Raw genomic sequence first — 6,000 nt, forward strand, 5'->3', positions numbered from 1 at the left:
ATATGGATGAAATGTTTCTATACTGACATTTTAAGTTGTATTAAAGTAAATGGGGTTTTAACGGATTATATTGCGATTTCAAGGTGTATAAGGCAGGGATGCCCATGCATTAGGCAGAGTCTGGTTTCCCACTAAAGCTAAGCAGGCCTGAGCCTGGTCAGTACACTGGTGGGAGACCATTTGTGAAAATGTAGCGTGCTGCTGCAGCTAGTTTTAGTCCAGCCAGCAGGGGGTGATCATTCCCTGGCTTGAATGGGTGCAAAAGTCCCAGTGTAATGATGCGGACTTTAGACTGTGAATAGGAGCATCCTGCAGATGAGACATTAAACTGGCCTCCTGACATTCTGTGGTCATGAATTCCCCACCTCAGTTACGAAATTGACTTAGTTTTCTTTTTGAAGCTGGTAGCACGTTCTGATGGCTGGTAGGCCGTTGTGAAAAAACTAGCTTGATGCTGGAGCTAGTTTTAGTCTGGCCAGCAGGGGGTGCTCATTCCCTGACTTGTATGGGTGCAAAAGTCTTAGTATAACGATTCAGACTTCAGAATGTAAAACGAAGCTACCTTCTGATAAAGCGTTAGACTGGCACCTGTAAAAAGGAGCGTCGTTCAGGTGAGGCATTAAACTGGCCTCCTGACAACATTCTGTTGTCATTAATTCCTCACCTTAATCATGAATTTGACCTCTTTATTTAAGCTGGTAGCTCATCCTGATGGCCGCATTGAGCTTGTCAGGATGCGCTACCCCTCTATTAGAGCAGCTTTATTAAGGCATAGGCTCTGAACACAGCTGTGGCATGCAGTAGGCAGAGTCTGGTCCCTCATTAAAGCTAAGCAGGCCAGAGCCTGGTCAATACACTGATGGGAGACCATTTGTGAAAATGTAGCTTGCTGCTGCAGCTAGTTTTAGTCCAGCCAGCAGGGGGTGATCATTCCCTGGCTTGAATGGGTGCAAAAGTCCCAGTGTAATGATGCGGACTTTAGACTGTGAATAGGAGCATCCTGCAGATGAGACATTAAACTGGCCTCCTGACATTCTGTGGTCATGAATTCCCCACCTCAGTTACGAAATTGACTTAGTTTTCTTTTTGAAGCTGGTAGCACGTTCTGATGGCTGGTAGGCCGTTGTGAAAAAACTAGCTTGATGCTGGAGCTAGTTTTAGTCTGGCCAGCAGGGGGTGCTCATTCCCTGACTTGTATGGATGCAAAAGTCTTAGTATGAGGAATCAGTCTTCAGAATATAAAAAGAAGCAACCTTTTGATAAAGCGTTACACCGGCACCTGTAAAAAGGAGCGTCGTTCCGATGAGGAATTAAACTGGCCTCCTGACATTCTGTTGTCATTAATTCCCGACCTTAATCATGAATTTGACCTCATTGTTTAAGCTGGTAGCGCATCCTGATGGCCGCATTGAGCTTGTCAGGATGCGCTACCCCTCTATTAGAGCAGCTTTATTAAGGCACAGGCTTCGAACACAGCTGTGGCATGCAGTAGGCAGAGTTAGGTTCCTCACTAAAGCTAAGCAGGTCAGAGCCTGTTCAGTACACTGGTGGGAGACCATTTGTGAAAATATAGCTTGCTGGTGCAGCTAATTTTAGTCCAGCCAGCAGGGGGGTGATCATTCCCTGGCTTGAATGGGTGCAAAAGTCCTAGGGTAATGACGCAGACTTTAGACTGAGAAAAGGAGCATTCTGCAGATGAGGCATTAAACTGGCCTCCTGACATTCTGTTGTCATGAATTCCCCACCTCAGTTACGAATTTGACTTTGTTTTAATTTTGAAGCCAGTAGCACATTCTGATGGCTGGTCAGCTGTTGTGAAAAACTAGCTTGCTGCTGGAGCTAGTTTTAGTCCGGCCAGCAGGGGGTGCTCATTCCCTGACTTGTATGGGTGCAAAAGTCTTAGTATAACGATTCAGACTTCAGAATGTAAAACGAAGCTACCTTCTGATAAAGCGTTAGACTGGCACCTGTAAAAAGGAGCGTCGTTCAGGTGAGGCATTAAACTGGCCTCCTGACAACATTCTGTTGTCATTAATTCCTCACCTTAATCATGAATTTGACCTCTTTATTTAAGCTGGTAGCTCATCCTGATGGCCGCATTGAGCTTGTCAGGATGCGCTACCCCTCTATTAGAGCAGCCATATGGCAAAACCAGTGCTTCAGGCTTTTGCCTTCTTCACTGTACGCTCTTGGGCCCCACTGGGTTCCGAGGCTGTACAATTTCTCTTGGAACGATTACTCCGCGCCGGGCTGACCTCTGCGAGCTTGACCTTATTGCCTCCTGCGGGGCTTCCCTGCAAAATACTTGGTCCCTCTAGGCCCCATTGGTGCTCAAGGCAAGTTCAAGCATTAGTCATTCCTCTAACATAACACGGAGGGATTGTACTGGTTCCCCATAGCGTCTTTGCAGATGCAGTATGAGTGAAGTATCGATAGGGAACGTACTCGGTTACTAACGTAACCTCGGTTCCCTGAGATACGGGAACGAGTACTGCGTTGCTTGCCATGCTATGTAGCTGCACGACTCAGTCATCGCTTCAGTCGAAGTAACCTGAGGATCTTATGGCGAAGTGCCAGCTTGTAGATGCCCCGCTTGAAGATGCCCCGGCCATTCTGGCGGGCTTTGTCGCCATAGGCTCGGGCAGCTCCTCTGCCGAACCATTGGTTCGTTTTTAATTCACTGCACGAACCAATGGCTGTGCAGTTACACTGCGTTATTGAAAAGACTTCAGTATTCGGAGAAAAAGGAGTTTTCCCATAGCGTCTTAGCAGACGCAGTACTCGTTCCCGTATCTCAGGGAACCGAGGTTACGTTAGTAACCGAGTATGTTCACAAGCCACTAGCAGAGTGACCTTCCCGGCACCTAACAAACACCTCCTCAAAATGCGATTCATATGCTCTCTTAGCTGCTTCTTAATATTAATGTCAGTTCAGTTGTTAAATTAAAAGTCAACCTTATTCTCACTCGTTATTTGGATCACACTTGACAGAAGCAGATAAGAAGATGAGGTAGGTGAGCCGTGATTTGCCGCTGATTCAACACGAAAGGCATTTTCTTTGCAGTTTCAGCCAGGGGTGGGAAACAATCAGTCTCGGCTTTGACATCCTTGGTAAAAGCATCGATCGGAAGGGGGCGTGAGCTGCAGGAGTGTTTAAGAACCATATCATATGTCCGCCGTATCACTCCTACACAAAATCAGACCTTTCGCCATCCCAATCATTTGGAGGGGGAGTCAAAAATCAATGGCCATTACAAAACATTGCAATTATCTGCCCCAAGGCCATTTAGATCGGCCATTATTTTTTGTTTGTTCAGCAAATCGCGAGACAGTCTGGCCGTTGTGGGCTTCAACAATCTTATAGAAGCTTACTGGAACTTCCTGTTTTCAGAGAAAGTGGACAGGATGATTTTTAGCCATTATTGCAATGAGAAATGGAGCGAATTTAAACCTCAGAGCTGAGGGTTTCTATTATGAGCAAATGTCAATAATCTATCAGGCATGTTAAAGTTTCATTAGGGACAGTCTATCAGAGGTTTAGATAAAGTTTACAATAAACAGCATTAACCCTATAAAGCCTACTGTATCATGTTTGATACACAAGTTTCTAAGGCCTCTAAACTATCAACATGATCAAAACTTTGCTGACAAACCTATTATACGTAATCTACTACATGCCTTCTGTAATCTTATTGATAGTTTATACTTTTTTAATAAATAAAAGATCTTAAGTGTAAAAATGTCCACATTTTTGGTGTGAAATCTTAACTGATTTTTATAAAGAAATTGTAAAAATAACCTTTATATTGTTAGTAATATTTCAAGATGATTTACTGGACTGAAGCAATTTTGGTTTACTTGATTATCCATATAACATTTGTATTTTATTTATTTATTTATCTTGAAAAATCATGTTACAATGTATCAAATATGATCATCAGGCTTTTGAGGAACCATAGTATCATATTACTATGACATATTGGGAGATATAGAGTGACAACTGATATTTATATGCATTTAAGTAGTATACTGTTTTAAAGATCTCATTGATGTACATTACAAGCTATCAAAATTTCAAACTTTAATCTAACTTTTTAGCCATATACAGTAAATATCAGTAACAGAATGAAATTGCAAATTGGTGTTGGCGGAACGGCGTTACAGCGTTGGTCACGTTTCCCATGTCGAGTGGGTTGTACACATCAGCCTGCACTACCCCCTGTTTGTGTTGCAGGCGGCCATTTCCCCTGTGCGCTTCAGCATGCTAAAAGAGCCTTTTTCCCTGAAAGAGCATTCATGGGTGGGCGCGTCTTTTTAAAGACGACGTTGCGTCTGTGCCAACTTGACGCTGTGTCTTTGTAAAGACGACGTTGCGTCTTGGTATAGATGCCATTTCACCCGTGCGTTTCTGGATGCGGTCGTTACCTGTCGGCGGGTGATGGTCACGATCGCTGTCTCACGTGCCTGGGCATTAAGCACACTGAGGTTGCGTTCATGGATGAGTCATGTTCTCATTGCGGGAAGATGACCATCTCGGAGTTGCGGGCAAGGCTCCATTACCTCAAAAGGAGTGGAGTTCCGATGCCTCTGTCTCAATCTAGTTCTCTTCTTGGCAGAAGTCAGGGGAGGAGTACTTCAGGCAGTAGCTCGGGCGGTCTGAGGCCCTGTCCACACGAACACAGTTATTTTTAAAACCGCAGCTTTTTCTACACGGTTAGGCCGTTCGTCCACACGCAACCGCAGCACCAGTTCACTGAAACTGAACATTTTTGAAAATGCCTGCCAGGGTGAAGATTTTCAGTGTTATCGTGTAGACAGCGAAACCGGAGTTTTTGGCTTGTGACGTCAGCGCCTCCGCTGTTATCTCCACTTACTGGAGACTTTTTCAGGCTTCTGATTGGCCAACATGGCTTTACGGTTGAGATTATATCGCCACCTGTTGGTTTGGCATGCTCTTGACAGTGCTTCACAGCATGCGTTTGCGTTTTCATGTGGACAGAGATTTTTTTTTAAACGGAAGAAGGAAAAACTCCATTTATAAAAATACCCGTGTACGTGTGGACATGGCCTGAGGATCACAGTGGCGGCGACCCCTCTGAGGAACCAACCTCTGAAGGTCCATCACTCCTCTAGTAGTCCGCAACCAATTGAGCTCCCTCAGGAACATGCTGGGCCCTCTGAAAGGAACGTACCAGTCGTATCCTTTGGGTCTCCTCCCGACAATCAGATGTCGATCGCTGCATTGTAGGGCGAGCTGGAGCTCTTTGGAGAGGAAGATTCGGCTGCGCTGCCGCCCTCTAGGATGGTAGCAAAGACTGAATTGGATCCAGAGATGACGGTTATGCTTTCCCGGGCCGCCGAGTGGGTAGGGTTCAAGTGGAGACCTCGTGTCCCAAGCCCTCGAGGTTGAATGACTGGTTTCTTGGGGAACCCATGCTGGTTCTCAGCGCCCCACTCCGGTGCCATTCTTCTAGGAGGTGCATGAGGAGCTCACCAGGTCGTGGATGGCACCTTTTACTGCCAGGAACTGGCCTGTTAGCTCCTCCTCCCTCACCACCCTCGACAGCGGGGCATCCGGGGGGTATACGGAGATCCCCCCGGTGGAGCGGTCTGTAGTGATGAAGTTGTGTCCTAATACTGCCTCCACCTGGTGGGGCAAACCGTCCCTTCCCTCCTGGGCCTGTAAGTACTCGTCTGGTCTGACTGGCAGTGCTTATGCGGCCTGTGGGGAGGCTGCCTCCACCTTACACGCCATGGCGTTACTGCAGGTCCACCAGGCTCAAGCACTGAAGGACCTGCACAAGGGTGGTCATGATCCGGAAGTTCTAAAGGAACTCCGAACCACAACTGACCTCGCGCTCTGAGCGATGAAGGTCACAGCGAGTTCTCTGGGTCGTGCGATGTCCACGCTTGTGGTTCAGGAGCGCCATCTCTGGCTGTGTCTGGCCGACATGAGGGACGCCGACAAAGTGTGGTTCCTCAATGTCCCCATGTCCCAGA

This window comes from Sinocyclocheilus anshuiensis, unplaced genomic scaffold, assembly GCF_001515605.1.
Source record: "Sinocyclocheilus anshuiensis isolate Anshui unplaced genomic scaffold, SAMN03320099.WGS_v1.1 scaffold205, whole genome shotgun sequence".
NCBI lineage: Eukaryota > Metazoa > Chordata > Actinopteri > Cypriniformes > Cyprinidae > Sinocyclocheilus > Sinocyclocheilus anshuiensis.